This window comes from Drosophila mauritiana, unplaced genomic scaffold (assembly GCF_004382145.1).
Source record: "Drosophila mauritiana strain mau12 unplaced genomic scaffold, ASM438214v1 Y_41, whole genome shotgun sequence".
In the NCBI taxonomy this organism is placed as follows: domain Eukaryota; kingdom Metazoa; phylum Arthropoda; class Insecta; order Diptera; family Drosophilidae; genus Drosophila; species Drosophila mauritiana.
This window is the reverse complement of record NW_022881586.1, coordinates 53,283-77,029: the sequence shown is the minus strand read 5'-3', so window position 1 is coordinate 77,029 and position 23,747 is coordinate 53,283. Positions and strand designations below refer to the sequence as shown.

General features: G+C 41.1%; 1 pseudogene; it reads right to left on the bottom strand.

Annotated features, from left to right (window-relative positions):
• Nucleotides 1–3,559: 3,559 nt before the first annotated feature.
• On the bottom strand, nt 3,560–4,927 carry LOC117150182 (annotated as a pseudogene).
• Nucleotides 4,928–23,747: the final 18,820 nt, after the last annotated feature.

Genomic DNA, 23,747 nt, shown 5'->3' with positions numbered 1-23,747 from the left:
CCTTTACAAAAATCTCAAACTTGTCAAAGCGGCAAGCACAGCGTTTTTATATTATTTTATAAATAGTATCCAAGGGAAAATGTTTAACATTAAATTCATTAATAAACTTATAACTCAGTTATATTAAATAAAATACAATTTATTTATTAATATTTTTTCAAATTTTTCTTAGTCTAGTAATGAAAAAATATTAGATCTTTCATCAACTATACATAACATTCTGAATTTTTATCATTTCAAAAAATTCTGATCAAAATACCGATTATTTTTTTACAGAAAATGGTTTTTATTATATCATTCAAAAATCATTATCAATCAAATTAGTTAGGTCATGTCTCTGCTAAGAGTGCTAGCTAATCGTAGTTGGGCTGGTAACTCTCAAAAATTTCCACACCTCCGGGCCGGACTAAGGTGTCATTCGACCCGTGCCGAAAGTCTGCCAGGCTGGGGGCCCGTGTAATAACTAGCCCAGTCGATGACGGAGAGTCCGGGCAAGTGGCGTCCGCCCGGTCTAGTTAGCCTTACCCGGGTACTGCGGATCTCTGCCCGGGCGGACCTTTTATTTCTCTGCAACTCGTGGGTACTAGCAATAGACAGCAATAGACCAAATAATTTTAAAATACCGTGCAGAAAGTTGTAAAGTTGTAAATAAAAAGTTGTGAAATTTCGCAAGTTTGTTGGCTTCGGTCGGAAATTTTTAGAAGCGCGCAAATACGAAATTCGAAATACGAACTCTGGAGTCAGAGTTGGTGAGCACATATGAGAAACTTAAAAATGCCCTAATTGGCGAATTTAAGCGCGCGTCGAAAGAACAAGAGCGACGAAAGCATGCACGAATACATGCTAACAATGAAAAAAATTGCAGCGCAAGTCGATGTTGAGTCTATTATCGCTTATATAGTTGACGGGCTGGATATTAAAAGCGAGTTCAAATTTGCATTGTATGGCAGCAAATCAACTGTTGGAAAAATATGAGTTGTACGAGAGCAAGTGTGTTATCGAAAAACCGCAAAAGCAATACAGTGGTGGCAGAAAAAATATAACCAATGCTACAACTCTAATGAACACATGAGAAAAGACTGCAAGGCAGAAACAAAATGTTTTAAATGTGCAGGCAGCGGTCATATATCTTCAAAATGTCCCTTTACAAATGCGTCAGCGCGGCCGGAATGCGCTGAATCAAAAGAGCTAAGTATGTACAATATTGTTGAGACTGGTAGTAACATAGATGCTTCTCCACAGTACAAGCCGATGATCGAGTCAATGATAGCTGAGTACAAGCCAGCAGAGGATCGTACAAAACCATTTCGTCATCAACAAAACCGTCACTCAGCTATGGAATCCGAGTCGATTACAAAACAAGTTGACGCCTGGTTGCAGGATGGCATTGTGCGCAAATCTTCATCGAACTTTGCCAGTCGAGTCGTCGTAGTGAAAAATCTGCAAGCGCTGCGAGACGCCGAGGAAGCAAAGGCAGACAAGGAGGAACTACAGGCGTTGAGCAAGGAGGCCGAGCGCAAGGTCAAGGCCCTGGAGGCAGAAGTATTACAGCTGACTGAAGATCTGGCCAGCTCAGAGAGGGCGCGACGTGCTGCTGAAACGCAGCGTTACGCTTTAACTCTTCGCGTCGCCGAACTCACTGAACGTATCAGCAGCGCGGAAAAGGAACTGTTCCCGCTGCAGTGCAGCAACAAGGAACTGACATCGATGATTGAGGAGATTAATGTGGAGAACACCTCGCTCCGCACCGAGGCAATCAAGTGGCAGCAACCCAGAGGAGTTCAAGCGTCTGCAGGCTGAGCGAGAGCACCTGGCCAAGTTGCTGACCGCCGAGAGAGCTGAATTACGCAAGGAGGTAAAAACACATATTCAGCAGGCACAGCATAAGTATAAAGACGGCTATGGTGGCAAACGCAAGGTCGAGCGTACATATAAAGAAGGAGATCTGGTGGCTATTAAACGAAATCAGTTTGTGACTGGCAAAAAACTAGTTAGCAGTTTTCTCGGGCCATATGAAGTAACTAAGGTAAAAAAAAACGACCGATACGATGTACGGAAAGCAGCTCAGATGGAAGGTCGTACATATTTTGAAAATATGAAGTACGCGTCTACAAAGGAAGATCTATGGGTGTCTGGGTCAGACGACAGTGATCAGGATGGCCGAATGTAACAATAGTTATCGATAGGCGATGATCAAAAATCATCGCAATGGGTAGCGTCGTGAGTGCAAGTAGATATAAGAAAATAGGACAAGCATAGAGAGAGTCGAAGTAGAACAAAGCGAGTTGAAAGTGGTGTAGTTAAAAGATCTTGAAGCCGAAAGTTGTCGTGTCCCAACCCATAAATTTTGTGTGCCTCTAGTCTTGATAATGTGCCAAATTTGGTGTGCCTGTGTCTTGAACATTTATCTATTTGATAAAGCTGCAATTGTTTTGCGCTTGCACTACTATTTAATGTAGAAAAATACGATTTTTTTGTGGCGGATGATTTAATTATATTTATACGCTTATTAGTTCCGATTAGGGGTTAAGGATACTTTCACTTGTGGTTGTTACGTTATAGAAAAGCATTCGCTTTTGTATTGGGCAATTGCTCATGCTCTACCATCGCACTCTTATGCGTCGCTTTAATTAAAATGAATAATGGTATCGAGAACTGTCGAGCCTATGTACAGGATTCGTGGGGAAGTGTTCGTGTAGGCGGTAATACAATATTATAGTTTCATATGTAGCAACAAAGATGGTCTAATTGTCGATCTAAAACACAGGAAATAAGTTAAGCGCTGGCATGTGTAAAACTAAATCGAATGGTAATTGAGTTAACTGGATCACGGAGATTAGCGACTGCTGGTTGGCTGGCTGGCTGCTGATGCTTTAGTGGTTGCTGAAGTAAAAGTTGTTGTTGCGTATGTAGCCAGAGCTCGCCAGCGGATGCAGCGGATGCAACTGAGCAGGGCCACGCGGGCTGCACGCAGTGGATCTGGCCGTAGGCACAGCAGGCGCAGATGCGTCTCAGCCAGGTTGCGACGACGACAGCGACGGACGGGACGATGCCAGCGGGGCAAGTCCTGCCGGCGACGCCGTCACTTACGACGCTGGAAGACACGTCGCAGTGCCTTGCGCCAGAAAAAGCGATGCGATTTGTTCTTGGTGGGTGTCTGCGGGTCCTCAACCAAGTGCAAATCGTTTTCGGGAGCGATGCGACGACGTGTAGGTGTAGCTGGCGATGAGCGGGCCGTGTTTGTCGAAATGGATGCGTAGGGTTGTGGAGTGTGTGGTGCTGAGGCTGTGGTTACAAAGGGTGCAACCAGATAAGGTCTGGCCTTCAGTGCCGCTATTGCTGCAGCCGATGTGGAAGCAATTGATGAGATGAAAGCCAAGGTAGCCACCGATGCCGAAGATTCTATATAGCCGCTGCCAACTTCTCCGTCTGCTGTTACTGCCGGTGATCTACCTTTTAGTGCTGTTGCTCTTGCTCTTTTTCCTTTTCCTGTTCCGGTTCCTGCTAGAGCTCCCCCTCCATCTGCTGTCGCTGGTTGTATGGCACGCAGCCAACAACCAGGTTGCATCGTATCTTATTTAAGCCACGGATGCTGCAGACACTCCGCAGCGGTGGCACGCTTGTTCGGATCGAGCTCGAGCATGGGCTTAAGGAACGAAGCGAATGACGCCGCATCCTTTTGCGACCACTCGTACTTCTCCAGAAGAACGTCCATTAGGCCCCAGGGCTTAAGGCCCGAGATATTTCGTAGCTCGCAGGAACGGGTAAACGACTTCGCCGCATAGGTGCCGTTTAACAAAATGTTCCGCGGTATTGGACCCAGCAGCTCGATGATGTGGGCCAAATGGTCCTCGTTGCGGGTGTACGATTCGCCGGAGTGTGGCTCAAAAAGATAGTCACCGGTGGCCAGTTCGAATACCATGCATGCAGTGCTCCAGATATCCGCCGAGGTGTTATAGCCCGCACGGATAATAACTTCTAGTGATCGATATTGGCGCGTTTGAATGGCCTCGGTCAAGTGATGATCAACCCAACAAGCGTTGCCCAGATCGGCGATCTTTACGTTGACTTTGCATTCCTCTAACGCCGGATCCTGTATAGCCTTGTGCTTTGCTTGCGGCGGCGGAGGAGGTGTTGGCAACGTTGGATTCGAATGCGGTCCATTCGTAGCCGAAGATGTATTCTCCACGGAGCGTGAGCGCACATGAGGCTCGTCCACGCACAGGAGGACATTCTCGGGCTTTATGTCCGTGTGGATGATCTGGCAGCACGTGTGAAGATAGTCAAGACCCTCCAGCACCTGGCGGGTAATAGCTTTGACGTTGGCCAGTGGAATACCGCGTAAGTTGGACTTCTGTATGAGTTTCAGGAGATTGTCACCAAGCACCTCGAACACAATACAAATATGGGTGGATTCGATGGATCGGTCTCGCGCACCGTTTTGAGTATATTTATCTCGTCCGTCTCGGCAAAGTGCGGTGCCGACTTGAGAATTTTAATTGCCACATATCTCATTGCCTGCAAGTCCCAGCACAGCCAAACAGTAGAGAAGTGGCCCCAGCCCAATTTACGGATGACATGGTAGCGATCTGCCGAAAAAAATTGCATTAATCTGCTGCTCTTCTCGAAAAGGAACAAAGTTCAACGGTATGGGAAGAGTAGCGCAGTACCACTTAGGGAAATTAAATTACCTATGATCTTTTCGGATGGCTCATAATCCATTATAGTTGCAACACTGTCACCTCACGACTGACCAAGCGCGACTAGACGAACGCGAGAGCTGCTCTCCGCTTAAATTCAATTAAAATACGACAGCGAATGCAGTTGAGTGCGTTTTCACGGGGCTACTTCTATATTACAAAGGCCTGAAAGGTATGGTATGATGCTAGAATCAGTATATTGGCATTTGGACGCTCCAAATATTCTACTGACAATGTATATGAACTTGACGTTTATTACAAGGCCTGTTTTATATTTTGTAAACTCTAGCAGCTCCTATCAAATATAAAGTTTTTTTTTTTGTAAATTTTGTTAATTGTTACTGCTACCTATTTGGCAGCTTTACCAGGTTTTACATAAAATTCTACAGCATAGGCATACCAATATATAATTAAATGTTTGCAATACTCATATGTGAAAAAAATATAATTTTATTTCACTGAATGATTACAATTTTTTATTTTTGTTGAAGAACACCGACCGATTACAATTAGGTCTCAAACTGAACTCCTCTAATTAGTCTGATTTGATTGACGTTCAAGCCTCGGTATCGAGCTTTTCTGATTTGGACTTTGGACTTAAGGGATCTGATCAAGTGAAGAGAAAGAGCTTTGGAGTTGCTGACTTTAATTGTCTTTGGATTTCTCTTGCATACAAGTGCTCTTAGATTCTTATAGTTTTGTTTATTGAAATCTACTTTTGTTTTCGGGATTGCGAGTCCGAGCTTTGAACGTGGGAACATGAAGATGGGGTGAGGGCTTAGGCAAGGAATGTTTAAATTACGGGACCGATGTTTAGTCTACCTGTGGGTGACTTATTTGGAGTTGGGAATTTTCCACTCAACCCAGTCGTTAGGATCATATTATTCTTATCTGGAATCCATTAGGTACATCCGGAATAGTGGAGGGTGTATTTGGGTGTGCTGTGTAGGAATGTGCTTAAGTCTTAGGGACTTATGGATATTTCACTATATATATATGTAAAGGGTAGCTAATTCGAGCGGCGATCTTAACATACGAATTTAAAAAACTTTAAAATTATAATAGTCAGGGCGTGAATTATTAATTTTAATTTTGTTCATCATATTGCCAAAACTCCAAATATGTAAATTCGTTTCTTCGATCAGAATTGATTTCGGCCCGAAAATCGTCTTTCAGCACAAGTACGTCTATTGTTTTTACTCACACAAGTAAGCAAATTTTTTTTTTAGATTTCTTACGCTCTCAGCGTAAGCGAGCGGACAGAGAGCAATTTTGGCCGTCACTCTTTTAGCTTGTCGACTATCTTAGCTAGGTTTGTGGTGGGGTCGAGAAGCTTTTTTGTAAATATGGGTTGGAATTTCCTGGCGATGGTGTGTTTTCGTCAATGATTCTTGGCTTAAAGCTAGCTCTGGCGGCTCTGCTGGTGGTCGGAGGGCTGTCATTGCCGACTCGCGTGGTGTTCCTGGTCATTTTTTTTCACTCCTTTCTTTTCGGAGCATGTCCTGGTAGTTTTCCAGATGTTTTTGCGCTGGGTTGCTTGTCTTGGATAAAGGTCGCGGATTTGCTTTGTCTTTTGAAGCGATCCTTTTCTTTTTTGGATCTTATTTGTGTTCCGGCGCCATTTATTCACTCGCTTCTGAATGGCCGTGTCATGGGAGGAGAAAGGTGGTCTTCTGTCGTTTAGCATCGCCTTTCTGGCGGCCTCCTGGCGAGCTTCACCGATTGACCTGCTCAGGATTGCTGAGCTGTACGGCTGACGAAGGGTATTATTGCGTGGAGGGGGGCCTTGTCGTCTATAAATGTTATTTGTTGCGTCTTTAACTGTCCGTATTTTGTTTATGTCAATGTTGCTTGCCGCCAGAAACCGCCTTGTACGCACTAATATGCTCTCCAGAGCAGTTGACGCAAGTGGCAGGGGTGGATTTAGCTTGGTGCAGCAGGGTGACAGATGATCGCCAGTGCATTTCATGCATCTTGGCGGCCCCATGCATTCATTTTTGGCATGCCTGAAGCCCTGGCATCTGTAGCACTGGACCGGTTCCCGTGTCCTTTCAATATCCACCGTTTGCCCACCGTTTGGGGGGGAAAGGCTGGGAGTTTCGAAGTTAAATGTCGAGCATAATCTTTTGTTTTTTTTTTATATATTTTTAACGTCTAATGACGCTGTTCCATGTCCTCCGATTTTTGCTTAAAAATATATAGTGACAATTTGTGGCATATTACATTTTCGGATTTCTTGGCGGCAGATATGCGCGCCTTAGTTACAAGTATTAATTTATGATTTAAATTTACGGAAGTCATTTTTCTATTACTTGGCGGCAGTTTTGCGCGCCATGGTTCGAGTGTGGAATTTAAATTTAAATATTACGTTACTTAGGAAATAGCTTATGGAATAGGAAAAAATAGTTTTGGTAATTTTAGAGTATAGTTAAGCGATGACGTGGTATCCAGCGATGAGACTATTATTGATGGCGGCGAGGATGAGCTGTTACCATCGTCCGATGAGATGGATAACACCGATGCCCATCCTTCACTTTGGTTCACGTTCTGGCCGTCCATAAGTTGTTGTTGCTGCTGGCTTCACTTTTTGCTACTGTTGCGCGCGCGCCTCTGTCGGTTTTATAATCTCAACTGACTTGCAGCTTTGGGCTAGGCACGTAGGCGGGCTTCTTCGATAGCTCAAAGGCACGGCGGATGATCGATATGCTAGCAATCGCATTTTCCCGCCAGCCTTTTTGGCGGGCTTATCGGCTAGTATCTTTTTTCTCCGCCAGCTGACTATCGGGCAAAAATACTAGAATTGTTCAAGTAAGTATTTTTGGGATTCTAGTATTTTTCCCGACAGTTACTCGCGTTTGTCAGTGGGAAACTGGTCTCTCCTCTCCCAAGCGGAAACGAAGCAGAAAATTCGCGTGTTATTTCTTATTGTAATAATTGTGCTTACTGTTCCTGCGCATTGCCTATAGTAATCCTGTTTCTGCTTTCAGTGGTGCTGGTAAAGTCGTTGCTGCGGAGATGCCGGTATGCAGCAAGCATTGGCCAGCCTGGCATGTCAACTTTGGTGCACGCATAACCTTTTTGTGAAGGGAAGGAAAAACGTGCGCCGCAGTCCGCGTCGTCAATAGATAATGCTTAGGTTTGTCTGTTGGCGTGAGTACAAGCTGACTGATATATAGGACAAACATTTCTGCTCTCCCTCGTGTGGAGTTAAACATTCAGATCATTCATTGGGACTTGTTGACCGAGGATCCGATATTCTTGGGCGAGGACTCGGGCGATTCGAGCTTCATCAAGGCCGTCTCGTAAAAACCGGAAGCCAAATAGACTGCAAATGCAAGCGCTTTGTGTAGAAAAGAACAAGGACTAAATTCGGAGAATTACTTACCGGGGGACGTCCAGGGGCGGCTGGGGTCTCAAGTTCAGCCGCTGCGCGAAGAAGTTGTGCGAGAAGCTGGTCCCGAACATTGCTCCGTGCAGCCAAAGACACTAGAATAACAAGATGCGCAACGGCCATACATTGGTTTGGCCATAGACACTAGAATAACAAGATGCGTAACGCCATACGATTTTTTAGCACTCGATTTTTTGGCCGCGGCTGTAGAGTTGGCTCCAGGCTCTCTTTAGTTTTTGTTCGAGAGAGAAAGAGCGGAGAGCGCTACAGCAAACAGCTCTTTGCTACGCATACAGTGATAGCAAACAACTGTATGTGTGCACACGTATGCTCATGCATTGTAAATTTGACAAAATATGCCCTTCACCATAGAAGTTCTTAGACCTTAAATCTATATTATTATTGATCAATTGGCACCATGTGAAAAATTCTTGTTTTGCATTGCCTTACATTGTTATTATTTAAATATAGTTTAGAAATAGTAATAGCCGAATCATAATATCACAAAATAAATTTTAAAAATGACTTTATAGTAGAATAATAGTCATTAGAGTATTCAGCGTGCGGCGTGTGAAAAATTAATAAGGCAATGATTGTTGAGTGCTTGTGTCCGCACTTCGTGGTTCCAGATATGACTTTTTTTTCAAATTTGTATTTATTTTATATATTTTTATAACTTAAATTTTTAATACTTCGGAAAACTAAAGGTACCTTCTGATCTTTTTTTTAATTTTTGTAAAATACACATTAAAGATTTTTAAATATTTTTAAAAATAATAAAAAACAAATGTGTATAAAAAAATGTATTGTTGAGCATCAAGTGCACAAATAAAAGTAGAATATATATACTACACATAATTAATTATCAACATAAATATAAATATGTAGAGGGTATCTAATTCGAACGGGCGTGAATTTTTAATTATTTTTTTATTTCATCATATTGCTACGAAATACTCCATGTTCAAGTTTCGGGGTTTGGACTGTCACCCGCTCTCCGCTCCCTCTTACGCTCTCCGCTCCATCTTACGCTCTCCCGCTCTTCACCACAGAGTCTCCAAGGAGTCTCCGCTGCCGGTCGCGCCCGCGCAATTACGAAAATTCCAAATTTGAAAAAGTGAAAATAATTTGTGCCAAGTTCAGTGAAAATTTCTAAGTCCAAAGCTCTGCCAAAAGTGGCAAAAATTCTGTTCTCGTTTCACTGTGTCCAACGAAAGCCAAATTCTTTTCGCAACACATTATTTGCTTTAACTCCGCAGTCCACTTAATACAATTTGCTTTGCTATCGAAGAATACAACAACGAAACAAACAACACATACCCTCTGGCCATTCCAAATAAAATATTAATTAAACACTTACCCGCCAGTTCCATATATTACATCAACATATATTACATCAACATCCATATATATTACATATATTAATTACATTAACATATACTACATCCATATAGTAACATATCTACACCCACAACTCCCCAATCACAACCACACACACTATTGTAAACAATCACACACACACATTAATGTCTAAGTACGAAATGTATTCAAAGATCGAGAGCCCTTCGATTATGCTTAGCTTTCATCTACGCACAGCAAAGTGCAAAAGTCCGAAGTCCAAAGTCTAGACTCTGGGGCGAGCCAATGTCCACGTCCCCTAAACATTCCATCACTTGGCGAGCCAAATGAAATAACAAAAACTTCCGCCCACACAATCGTCTCAGGATTCTCAAATTACTCCTATTTTTCGGGGCTCCTCTCTTAACGGGAGAATAGACACCTCTCTTTCCGGGAGAATAAACGTTGATAACTTTATTCTCTTAAACTTCGCTCTTAAGCTATCCCAATCCGCCTATATAAACCCAAACATGTCCCCATACACTAGTTCAGTTCTGAGTACGTTATCAATCGCGATAACACTGCTAAGCCCACTTCAACCTCGAAGTCCATTATCCAACCTAGTGATAATCCAAAGGCTCTAGTTCTTCCTTTACTGGAAATAATAAAACGTTTAATAATAAATAAAATAACCTCCTGTGTTCTTTTTTTATTAAACACTCGGTCTGAATTCGTAAATGGCGCAGTCGGTAGGATAAATAGAAAAAGTTGTGCGAGTTGTTTACATATATCAATCTAGTGACAAAAGATCCTTGTACGACCAAGCGTATCTTTTAAGATTGAACCACGCGAATCGGCGCTAAAGTGAACATAATATCGTAATACAATTAACTCTTTTTATCCGCAAATGAACTACGTATAATCGGTGGTTGACACATAATAGTCAAATCTACTGCATACGGTTAACGAAAGTGTAAAAACAAAAAACGAAAAATAATAAAACCAACAACCATGGCAACCGAGCAAGTACAATTGTTATCGGAATCCCATCTTAATCAAGCCCTAAGCCAAATTAGGCAAATATCAATATTCAGCGGTAACACCCAAGAACTCAGTGCCTTTATCCGAAGGATTGAGTTCATACTTCAGCTCTATCCATCGACGGACATCGGGCAAAGGCATGTATTCTTCAGCGCAATTGAAATGCAACTTGCAGGAGATGCTCAACGTGTATCCCAGTTATCCGGAGCAACAACCTGGCCAACCCTTATGAATGCGCTCATCAGCGAGTATAAAACCCAAACACCATGTGAAGAACTACTCCGTCGTATTTACAACACACCCTTCAACGGAAGTATCCGTAAGTTCGTCGAAGAATTAGAAATAAAATCATTCACGATATCGAATAAACTTATCCTAGAAAATGATATCAATAATACTGTATTATACACAAATGCATTAAATAATACAATCAAAGATGTAATCATGAGAAAATTGCTCGATAGGTTATTTATGACTCTTGCTAGATTTGACATTACGACAGTATCTAAACTCAAACAAATAGCGCAACAAGAAGGCGTATACGAAATAACTTTCAATGACAGAACAAGACCCCAAAATTATTCCGATCCTAACAAAATCCAACCACAAACCTCTAAGAATAAGGGAAACTATCAAAATTTCGTGAGCAATGCTATGCATAACACAACTAAGTCAAATCCAAGCACTACTCCGAAACCCTGCGAACTAAATCCAAGGTTAGCAAGAGAACTCACACAAAAATTAAATACAGGAAGAGTCCAGAATCCATTAAATTTTCAACAAAGAAATAATAGTGCCCCAAACCCTCCCGTCAAACGACAGAGAGAAAGTGATAGTGCCCAATACAGAATGGATACAGGATGCGAAAATTTTCTTCAACCAGCCTCGGAATCAGAAAGCGATTCAGAGGAGGAGGAAACCCATTCTTAAAAATTACAATGAATAATATTACTCTCAAATGCTTAGTAGACACCGGTTCGTCAATTAATATTATGAAACAAAATTTCTTTAATTTCCCATTCAAACCTTCTAAAGTTAAAGTCCACACTATTAATGGCATTATAACGTTAAATCAAAGCGTTTCATTGCAGTCAAGCAAACTTTGTCCCATTAAACAAACATTCTATATTCAAAACTTTTCAGAAAAATATGACTTACTATTAGGCAGAAACTATTTAGAACCAACTAACACTCAGATTAATTATTCAACACAAACAGTCACTATAAATGGCTACACATTTAAAATGTGGTACGACCACATCCAAACAGATGAATCCAAGGCCATCAATGAGTGCCAAGTCATCTAACTCAGAGGAAACCCCTCTACATACCCAAAAAAGGAGAAAACCCTCCGGAAAATTAAGCGGAAACCCCACTTAAAATCAGATGAGTCAAAGGTTACCAATGAGTGCCCCAGATCATCCAATTCAGAGGAAACCCCTCTACATATACAAAAAAAGGAGAAACACCTCCAGAAAATTAAGCGGAAACACCACTTAAAAATAGATGAGTTAGCATCCAATCAGTGCCCCAGCTCATCTAACCCAGAAGAGTCCAAGACTACCTATGAGTGTCCCAAGACTTCTAAATTTGAGGAAAACCCTCTTATTAACCCATACATAGAAGAAGCCCTTCTAGTAACATCCTCTAACTACGCCCTAGATGACGAGTTAAAAGAATCTAACGTATTTAGATTAGAACATCTAAATACGGAAGAAAGGGAGCAACTTTCCCACGTTTTGCTTGAATACCATGATATTCAGTACAAAGAAGGTGAAACTTTGACCTTCACGAGTACGATTAAACATTCCATTCATACAAAACACGAAGACCCTATCTATAAAAAACCATATAAATACCCCCAAGCGTTTGATCAAGAAGTCAACAGGCAAATCAACGAAATGATAGAACAAAAAATAATTAGGAAATCTAAGTCGCCCTATTGTTCTCCAATTTGGATTGTGCCAAAGAAAAGTGATGCTTCTGGTAAACCAAAATTTCGATTTGTCATAGACTATCGTAGTCTCAATGAAATAACCATCGACGACAAATTCCCTATTCCAGTAATGGACGAAATATTAGACAAGCTTGGACGCTGTCAATACTTCACAACCATTGATTTAGCTAAAGGTTTCCATCAAATTCAAATGGACAAGCAATCAATATCCAAAACAGCATTTTCAACAAAACATGGACATTACGAATATACTCGTATGCCTTTTGGTCTGAAAAATGCACCAGCAACATTTCAACGCTGCATGAACAATCTTCTAGAAGACTTAATTTATAAAGATTGTTTAGTTTATTTAGATGATATTATCATTTATTCCACTTAATTGGAAGAACATATAATGTCACTAAAAAAGGTATTTGATAAGCTACGATTAGCTAATCTAAAATTGCAACTTGAATTTCTGAAGAAAGAAACAGAATTTCTCGGTCACATTATCACAACAGACGGTATAAAACCAAACCCTAACAAAATAAATGCAATTATTAATTTTCCTATTCCTAAAACCACAAAAGGAATAAAATCATTCCTTGGACTCTGCGGATTCTACCCTAAGTTCATTCCCAATTTTGCAAAAATAGCAAAACCTATGACGTCCAAATTAAAGAAAGGAGCAGTAATTAACACAAAAGATAATGATTACATGTCCGCCTTCGAGAAACTAAAAGTACTCATCACGTCCGATCCAATCCTAATATACCCCAACTTCGAAAAGAAATTTTCACTGACAACAGACGCTAGTAATATAGCCATAGGTGCTGTATTATCCCAAGAACATAAACCCATCTGCTATGCAAGCAGAACTCTAAACGAACATAAACTTAACTATAGAAAAAGAACTATTATGGGCAACAAAATATTTCAGGTCCTACCTATTCGGTATAAAGTTCTACATATTAAGTGATCTTAGACCACTTGTATGGCTAAATAACATAAAAGATCCCAATATGAAATTACAGAGATGGAAGATAAAACTTAATGAATACGATTATAATATTCAATATCTACCCGGTAAAGAAAATCATGTAGCTGACGCTCTATCTAGAGTTCAAATTAAGGAAAACTTCCTAGGAGAAGATGACCCAGCTTCCCTGCTCACAACAGCTACTGTGCATAGTGCACAAGAAGACAACCAAAATCACATTTCAATAACAGAAAGACCTCTTAATTATTATAACAGACAATTCGAATTCATAAAAGACAATTTTGACGACGTCCAAATAATAAAATATTTCCATAAAACCAGAATTAAAATCAGTTATAAAGAAATGACTGATACCCTTGCTAAAGATATCATTAAAGAATACATTTGCACTAAGAAAAGTGTTATTTACTTTCCTGATGAGATCGACTTTCAAATATTTCAAAATGCGTATATTCAAATCATAAGTCCCGACAGTTTCACTAAAACTATGAAAACCAGCAGAAAACTAATAGACATTCAAACATACGCCCAATTCAAGGAAATCATTCTCAAAACACATAAAGAATTATTACACCCTGGTATAGAAAAACTCACACTTCAGTTCAAAGAACTTTACTATTACCCTGATTACCAAAAACTTATCCAAAACATCATAAACGAATGTGAAATCTGTAACATCGCTAAAACTGAACATAGAAACACAAATTTAATTCTTGAAACAACCCCAGAATCCTTTAGTCCCAGAGAAAAGTATGTCATGGATTTTTACTTAGTAAACAATAAACAATTCCTATCATGCATTGACATTTATTCTAAATACGCCTCCCTGATAGAAGTAAATAGTAGAGATTGGCTTGAAACCAAAAGAGCTATTTTACGCATGTTCAACGATATGGGTAAACCCATAGAAATAAAAGCCGACAAAGACTCCGCCTTCATGTGCATTGCACTTAAAATTTGGTTAGAATCAGAAGGAGTAACTTTAAATATAACAACAAGTAAAAATGGAATCTCTGACGTTGAGCGATTTCATAAAACCGTTAATGAAAAATTAAGAATAATAACAAGCGAAAATGAACCTGAAAACCAATTCACAAAATTTGAAAAAATACTTTACATTTACAATCACAAAACAAAACACAACACAACTGGTAGAACCCCAGCAGACATCTTCATTTTTGCAGGAACCCCTGCCTATAACACTCAACAAAATAAAGTAAACAAAATTGACAAACTCAACGAAAATAGACACGACTTAAACATAAACACAAACTTCAAAGAATCACCTCTAGTTAGATCAAAAACGACTAACCCATTCAAAAAGACAGGAAATGCAAGACAAATAGATGATAAACATTTCGAAGAAACAAATAGAGGTAGAAATATAACACACTATAAGTCTAAGTCACACACATTGCCTATCGACAATTAACACACAATACCTAGAAGTAACCCCTATCCAGGCTAAAAACGGTTACCTAATCTTTCAAACCGGATCAATAGATTTACCGATAAACCACGAATATCATTACTTATCTATTAACTTAACTAAAACAGAAAATACTTATAAAGAACTTATTAAACAAACTCAACATTTTAATAACTCACCACAAATTCAGTATCTAGTAGAAAAACTTAACAGAGAAATGAACGGTATACGAATTGTAAAACGTAGTAAACGCGGTCTTGTTAACTTTATGGGAACAATTTACAAATACTTATTCGGTACCTTAGATCAAGAAGATAAAGAAGAATTACAACAAAAAATAGCCGACATCTCTAAAAATAATGTACAAATAAAAGAACTTAACCACGTAATAGAAGTCATTAACCAAGGAATCGAATTGACCAACCATCTAAATAATAACTTTGAAGGAGAACAAATGATAAATCTAATAATTTTCAACTTACAACAATTCACTGAATACATTGAAGACATAGAGCTTGGTTTGCAACTGACACGCTTAGGTATCTTTAATCCAAAACTTTTAAAACACGACTCATTAATTCACGTCAATTCTGAAAAACTTCTTAATATTAAAACTTCAGCTTGGCTTGAATCTGATACAAACGAAATCCTGATAATATCCCAAATTCAAAGAGAAATAACCAAAACACCTGTTTTTAAAATAATACCCTACCCTAATAGACGGAAAATGTTACATACTAACCGAAACAATACATGACAAATATTTTTCACACAATAATCAAACATACACGGCAAGTTCTCAAAGCTTAGTTGTAAATAAGTGTATAATTGGTACACTAAACCAGGTCCCAACACAATGTAGATACAGTAAAACACATTCTGATTTTAAAATAAAATATGTAGAACCTAATATAATCACAACTTGGAACCTTCCCAAGACTATCCTAAACCAAAACTGTATCAATAGAGAAACTATAATAGAAGGCAATAACATGATAAAAGCATTTAATTGTTCGGTCCAATTAGAAGAAATATTAATTACCAGCACAATGTTAAACTATACTCAAACTATCTATGTAAACAATAATGTAACAAAACTTGAACCACTCGAATACATCCAGGCAAAAGAAATAATCGAACAACACAATCAGACGAATAATATCTTTCAAATAATAACACTTGCAACATTAATCATGATAGTTATTATTGTGATATTGTACTTTATCTATAAATATAAAACTATACCCCAAAAGTTAATTGTAAAATGTAAAAATCAAACGCAAAAAAATGAAAATATTATAAGTCCTGGAACAGACAATACTGCACCCCCCAATACCCCTGTATTGTACCAAAGACACTAGAATAACAAGATGCGTAACGGCCATACATTCGTTTGGCACTATGCAGCCACTTTTTTGGTGAAGGCCAAATTTGCTCTCTTTCCGCTCGCTCACGTTGAGAGCGTAAGAAATATAAAAATAGAATTTGCTTGCTTGTGTGAGTAAAAACAAGAGACGAGAACGCGTATATGTGTGCGTACTTGTTCTAGAAGACGATTTTTGGGCCGAAATCAATTCTGATCGAAGAAACGAATTTACATATTTGGAGTTGTGTCCAATTTCGTAGCAATATGATGAAATAAAATAAAAATTCCCTGACTATTATAATAATTATTATAATAATAATTAAAGCAAATACAAAGGAAATTATTATAACTACTGTAATTTGAAACATAAATTTTCCAAAAAGAAGACATAACATTGAGAAATAAATATTTCATAAAAATAATAATTATTTTTTAATTTCATAAAAAAATAATAATTTTATTAATAAATAATAAAAATAATAATTTTATTAATAAATAATAAAAATAATAATATTTCATAATAATATTTCATAAAAAATAATAATACGTAGTAGAAAATAAAAATTAATAAAATAAATAAAAATATGAAAACAGTTCGTTGCAAAAGTCATATCGTCAGGCACGAAGTGCGGACACAAGCACTCAACAATCATTGCCTTATTAATATTTCTCACGCCGCAAGCTGAATACCCTAATGACAAGTATTCTAATATAAAGTCATTTTCGAAATTTATTTTGTGATGTACATAGATTCGTCTATTACTATTTCTAAGCTTTATTTAAATAATAATAACGTTGAGGCAATGCAAAACAAGAATTTTTCGCATGGTGCCAATTGATAAAAAATAATATAGATTTAAAGTCAACGAACTTCTAAGGTGAAGGGCATATTTTGTCAAATTTACAATACATGAGCATACGTGTGCACGCATACAGTTGTATGCTATCACTGTATGCGTAGAAAAGAGCTGTTTGCTGTAGCGCTCTCCGCTCTTTCTCTCTCGAACAAAAACTCAAGAGAGCCTGGAGCCACCTCTAGAGCCACGGCCAAAAAATCGCGTGCCAAAAATTTGTATGGCCGTTACGCATCTTGTTATTCTAGTGTCTTTGATTGTACCCTACTCTAAACGCCTGAGGACAGGCTTTTTTCTTAAGGATGGGGAAGTAAAATATCTACACCCACAACTCCCCCCAATCACAACCACACACACTATTGTAAACAATCACACACACACATTAATGTCTAAGTACGAAATGTATTCAAAGATCGAGAGCCCTTCGATTATGCTTAGCTTTCATCTACGCACAGCAAAGTGCAAAAGTCCGAAGTCCAAAGTCTAGACTCTGGGGCGAGCCAATGTCCACGTCCCCTAAACATTCCATCACTTGGCGAGCCAACTGAAATAACAAAAACTTCCGCCCACACAATCGTCTCAGGATTCTCAAATTACTCCTATTTTTCGGGGCTCCTCTCTTAACGGGAGAATAGACACCTCTCTTTCCGGGAGAATAGACGTTGATAACTTTATTCTCTTAAACTTCGCTCTTAAGCTATCCCAATCCGCCTATATAAACCCAAACATGTCCGCGATAACACTGCTAAGCCCACTTCAACCTCGAAGTCCATTATCCAACCTAGTGATAATCCAAAGGCTATAGTTCTTCCTTTACTGGAAATAATAAAACGTTTAATAATAAATAAAATAACCTCCTGTGTTCTTTTTTTATTAAACACTCGGTCTGAATTCGTAAATATATATATTACATATATTACATCAACATATATTAATCCACATATATTACCGACATAAATTGCCCATATTATCTGCATTCCTTTTAAACATATACCAAAGTTTAAATTGTTTCCCGTCGGCAAATCCAAACCACAAATAAAATTTATTCCAAGTGCCGACGCGGAAAAGGCGTTTTGTTTTCCATCAATTTTTTCCGTAAATTTCCAAATTAATTTCAGAGCAATAAATTAAAAGCGTTTTTTTCTCTTTATTTTAACATGTAACTTTTTCAATATTTATTAAATTATTTTTAAAATTTTTTTTGAAAATTTTTTAAAATATCATACATAAATAAATAATACGACCGCCAAATACAAGTCGTTCACCCGAAAAATATTTCCTGTATTGCTTGGATATTAATTTGTGTTTGTTTTAGAAGTACTTACAACGCGGAGAAAAGACTCCAATTCCACCATTCCATTTTCTCCGTTTCCAGTTGTAAACAAAAATCGTTCTTCGTTCTAATAAACATTTTATTTCACCGTGTTCCAAATTCCAAGTGTTCCAACCGTAAAAATGGTGGGCCCAATTACCATAAATCACAGGTCATTTATAAGAAGAAATTGTCCGCTGACAAACCCAGGTCTATTTTTTCACCACAAGGGCCCTAGAGTCCAAGAATCCCAAGCATTTCGGTGAAAACGCCTGCGCTGATTTCCGACGACTGTGCTACTCCATCCAAAGCCACAGTACAGCGCACAGCTGAAAATATGGCTGCTTCCGATCTAGCGCTAGCCAAATTCATTTCGGTTTCTGACCGCTTAAGCGAATTTGAGGCTCAGATCAACACTCCGGAATCCGCAGCTCCAACCGTCACGATGCTTGGCGTCCGTCGCGACCAAGTCCGAACCCTATGGGACAAAGTTGAAAAGGAATTCGACCTCTGCTCAGAGTGCTTTGTGTCAGCGGGCGAAGCGGCAGCAAGCAACATGCCTATTCTCAGGGCTAAATACAGTTATTGGTATTCAGTCTATGAAAGGTGTGTTGCCCAGCTCGTTGATAAAATCGAGCAGGGCACGTCTCAGTCCATCCCAACCGCGAACGCTGCGCCCCAGGCCTACATTTCCTCTGGCTGTCGGTTGCCTCCATGCGATACAGAAGTTTTCGCAGGCGACTATCTTCGCTGGCCGACTTTCCGGGATCTTTTCACAGCCATTTATATCAATAATACACGGCTGACTCCGGTTGAAAAGTTATTCCATTTAAATGCCAAAACAAGTGGCGACGCGCATGCCATAGTTTCGATTTCGCCTCTCACCAACGAGGGTTTCCTTCAAATCCTGCAAGGCCAATTTCCGCTAATCAGGCCAATTTCGTTCCACGGGCTCAAGAGCTATCCTTCTTGGCACTGCCATAATCAATATTTCCCATCTTGGCACTAACTTTAAGGCACGCGCCCTGATCGACTCCGGATCAGAGGCGAGATTCATAACCGAGCGACTGTTCAATCTAATTAGATTGCCATTCCAGGTGGTTCAAGCCCAAGTCTCGGGCTTGAACCAAACAGTAGCTGCTCAGTCCAAGAAGCTCTGCAGTTTCAACATCCGATCTCCGACTAGGCCCGCGTTGCAGTTGGAGACGACGGCCTATGTCCTCCCTCAACTAGACGGAAATCTGCCTTCCTACCCAATTCCGCAAAATTTCCTTCGGGATCTTCCCGATTTTCCACTGGCGGATCCAAAATTCTATGAGAGCGCACAAATAGATGTCCTTATCGGAGCCGACATTCTACCTTCGGTGCTTCTGAGTGGAGCAAAAACCAACATCTGTGGCTCTCTCTTGGGGCAAGAGACCACTTTCGGCTGGATACTAACTGGGCCAGTGTCAGCCTCAGCCCAAAGCAGAATTTCCTCTTTTTCGACACAGATCTCCCACGCGTACGATAATTCACTGGACAAACTCCTCACAAAATTGTGGGAGGTGGAGGATATACCAACAAAGTTGGTAAAAGAATCCGATTCCATGTGCAAGAAGAATTTCCTTCAAACGATCACGAGAAACGAGTGCGGAAAATATGTCGTTACTCTGCCTTTTCGCGACCCAGAACATATCGGTTCCGCGCTAGGGCATTCTAGGTCTTTCGCGTTGGCTCAGTTCTTAAGAAATGAGCAGCGTCTAAAAAGAGATGAGGCCTTGAAAACGAGATACGATTCGGTTATCCAGGAATATCTCGACTTAAAGCACATGCGACAAGTTCTTCCTACCCATGATTGCAACGCCTATTATATGCCACATCACGCCGTCTTAAAACCGGAAAGCGTAACTACTAAACTCCGTGTAGTATTTAATGCCTCCAGCCCTTCATCGAATGGTACCAGTTTAAATGATATCTATGGCGCTATTTCCGATACGTGTTCAGCGCCGATATCGAAAAAATTTATCGGCAGATCTGGGTAGATCCGAAACACACTCCATTCCAGCGAATGCTTTTCCGTAACAATAGAGGGGAAATCAGAGATTTCGAATTGAAAACAGTAACCTTTGAAGTCAATTGCGCGCCTTACCTGGCCATCCGAGTACTGCAGCAGCTAGCAGCTGACGTAGAACTCAGCCATCCAAAAGCTAGCAATGTCATTTGAAATTTCATGTATGTGGATGATGTTCTAGCCGGAGCGGACTGCACAGAAGAAGCTCAGCTCATGGTGCAAGAGCTCCGAGACGCTCTGAATTCCGCCGGATTTCCATTGAGGAAATGCACCTCCAACCAAAAGGAAGTTTTAGCGGAAATTCAGAGCAACCATCTTTTAAATACTGATTTTCTCGAGATCGATGCAGAAAGTACTGACAAAACCCTCGGTATTCGCTGGAAGACAACCTCCGACGAATTCTTCTTCGTCCCGCCAGAGTTGGCTATCGAAACGTCCATTACAAAACGCCAAGTCCTATCCCAAATTGACAAATTGTTCGACCCTGCAGGCTGGTTAGCGCCGTTTATCGTTCGAGCTAAATTCATGCAGGAGATTTGGCTGCAGGAGCTTGGGTGGGACGAAAACATTCCAAATGAGCTTTTTCAGCGATGGCTTAATTTTTTCCAAAGTTATTCGGTTTTAGAGCAGATACGCATTCCACGCTGGCTATCGTTTCGTCCAGATTTCAAGGTCGAGCATCATGGCTTTTGCGATGCATCGCAAAAGGCTTATGGGGCGGCAATATATGTCCGCGTAGAAGTGGGCAGCACCATTATGGTGCAACTCCTAACCGCGAAAACCCGGGTAGCACCAGTCAAAACGGTTTCGCTCCCAAGACTGGAGCTGTGCGGAGCGTTATTGCTTTCCGAAATGGCTGCAGCCATCATTCCGCAGATGCCTACGATTAACTCCGAACTTTACTGTTGGACGGACTCCACAATAGTGCTTGCATGGTTAAGCAAGCCAGCGTGCCAGTGGACCACATTTGTAGCCAATAGGGTGACAAAGATCGCCCAGGCCACAAAAATAGAGAATTGGTCTCATGTTCAATCTGAGCATAATCCAGCTGACCTGGCAAGTAGAGGAGTTTCCCTCCAAGATCTAGCCGATAGCCAGTTATGGTGGCACTGACCGACTTGGTTGCAAAATCCACGCAACCAATGGCCAACTTAGGTCGACAACGCTCAGGTGACCGACCTGGAGAAGCGTGCTCTAAAAGTCCATCTCGCAAAAGCTCCTTCTGAAGAGTTGTTGGCATGTTTCTCCATGCTAGAGAAAGCTCTACGGGTCCTTGCTTATGTTCATCGCTTCGTTCAGCGGTGCAGGAAGCAGACATCTCCATCTGATGTGCATTTGCTGGCCACTGAAATCGCCGGTTCCTAATTTCAAATACTCAGCGCAGAGAATTCCCTGTGGAATATCACTGCCTAAGTGAAAAGCGTCCAGTGCCAAGTTCAAGTGCTATCCTATGCATGAACCCGTTTCTAGATCCGCAAGGACTGATCAGGGCGTGCGGCCGTGTGGCGGCTTCCGAAAGCCTTCAATACAATGAACGGCATCCAGTGATTCTTCCGTATAACTGCCTGCTTTCTCGCCTCCTTGCGAATTTCACTCATCGCATAACTCTCCATGGTGGTAACCAGTTAATGGTGCGCCTCATCCGGTCGAAACACTGGATTCCGAGAATTAAGAACCTTATGAAAGCAGTAGTGAATTCGTGCAAAGTATGTGTGATCCACAAAAAGCGGTTGCAAAGCCAACTGATGGGTGTCCTGCCCAAAGCAAGAGCATCGTTCTCCCGACCATTCACGTACACTGGCATGGATTACGCCGGTCCGTTCGATATAAAGAACTATACGGGAAGAGCATGTCTTATTACAAAGGGGTATGTCTTAGTGTTTGTTTGTTTCTCCACCAAGGCCATCCACTTAGAGCCTACATCTGACTTAACGACCGAAAAGTTTCTTGCCGCTTTCTCTCGTTTTGTATCCAGAAGAGGGTGTCCACGTCAAGTCCAGTCAGACAATGGCAAAACCTTTGTTGGCGCTGCCACCCTGCTTTCCCGCGATTTCCTTCAAGCCGTAAAAGAGTCGGTGACGAATGCCTATATTCATCAAGAGATGCAATGGCAATTTATTCCTCCGGGGGCACCCCATATGGGAGGCCTTTGGAAAGCAGGCATAACAAGTTTTAAGACGCTATTTTACAAATGCACTGCCACACGAAAATACACGTTCGAAGAGCTCTCCACGCTCTTGGCAAAAATAGAAGCGTGCCTTAAATCCAGGCCGCTCTCTCTTATGTCTGAGGATCCGACAGATTTGCTGGCTCTGACGCCAAGTCATTTCCTTGTCGGGGGACCCCTTATGTCCACGGTGGAACCCGAAGTAAAGGGGGAAACGAAGTCCATTCTTAATCGGTGGCAGCATTTGAAAGTTCTCCATCAGCAGTTCCGTGTGCGATAGAAAGAAGAGTACCTCAAAGAACTCCACAAGCGCTCTAAATGGCAGGCCCCGTCCAAAAATCACCGCATCGATAACATGGTCGTCATCAAGGACGACAACTTACCCTCTAATGAGTGGCGGCTCGGCACAATTGAGTCTGTTTTCCCAGGAGCCGACGGCAACGTCCGTGTAGTAAATATCCGTACTGCACGTGGAGTTGTTAAACGTCCAGTGGCAAAAGTGGTGCTTTTGCCGACGGAGTCTTCCGAATCTCCACAATAATAGGCGCTCCTTTCGTCCCTAGTTGTAGTTCACTAGCACTAATCATCCATTATTTTTCGTTTCGATCTCCTTTCAACATTCAACTACGCGCAGCATGGCCCCTCGTCAACAAAACGCACGCAATGCTCGTGCCTTGGAGAGCAGACGTACCCGGGGTATTCAATCCTACCGATGCCGAGTCTGCCGCGGTTTGCAGCAGTCCGCGTTTGCGAGCAGTCCTCATCAACAAATACTGCGCCAATTGCCTCGCTCACGAGCATTCCACGGGAGACTGCCGAAGCGGTGATCGATGCAAGAAGTGCGACCGATCCCACCACACACTGCTCCACATGCACCAGCAGGCTAGCTCGTTGTCGCGGTCGCGAGCGCGCTCGCGTCTCCAACCGGTGCCAACCCGGCAAGCAGCTTCGGACTCGTCCCAACGTTCCCGCCGGCACAATCCGCCAACTCAGCGTAGGAGTTTACCGCCACGCCAGGCCCATCGCTCTCGTCGCTGCTGCAACGCCACAGCGTGAACATCCGCCTCTTCTCGCCTCTTGTTTTTACTCACACAAGCAAGCAAATTATATTTTTAGATTTCTTACGCTCCCAGCGTAAGCGAGCGGAAAGAGAGCAAATT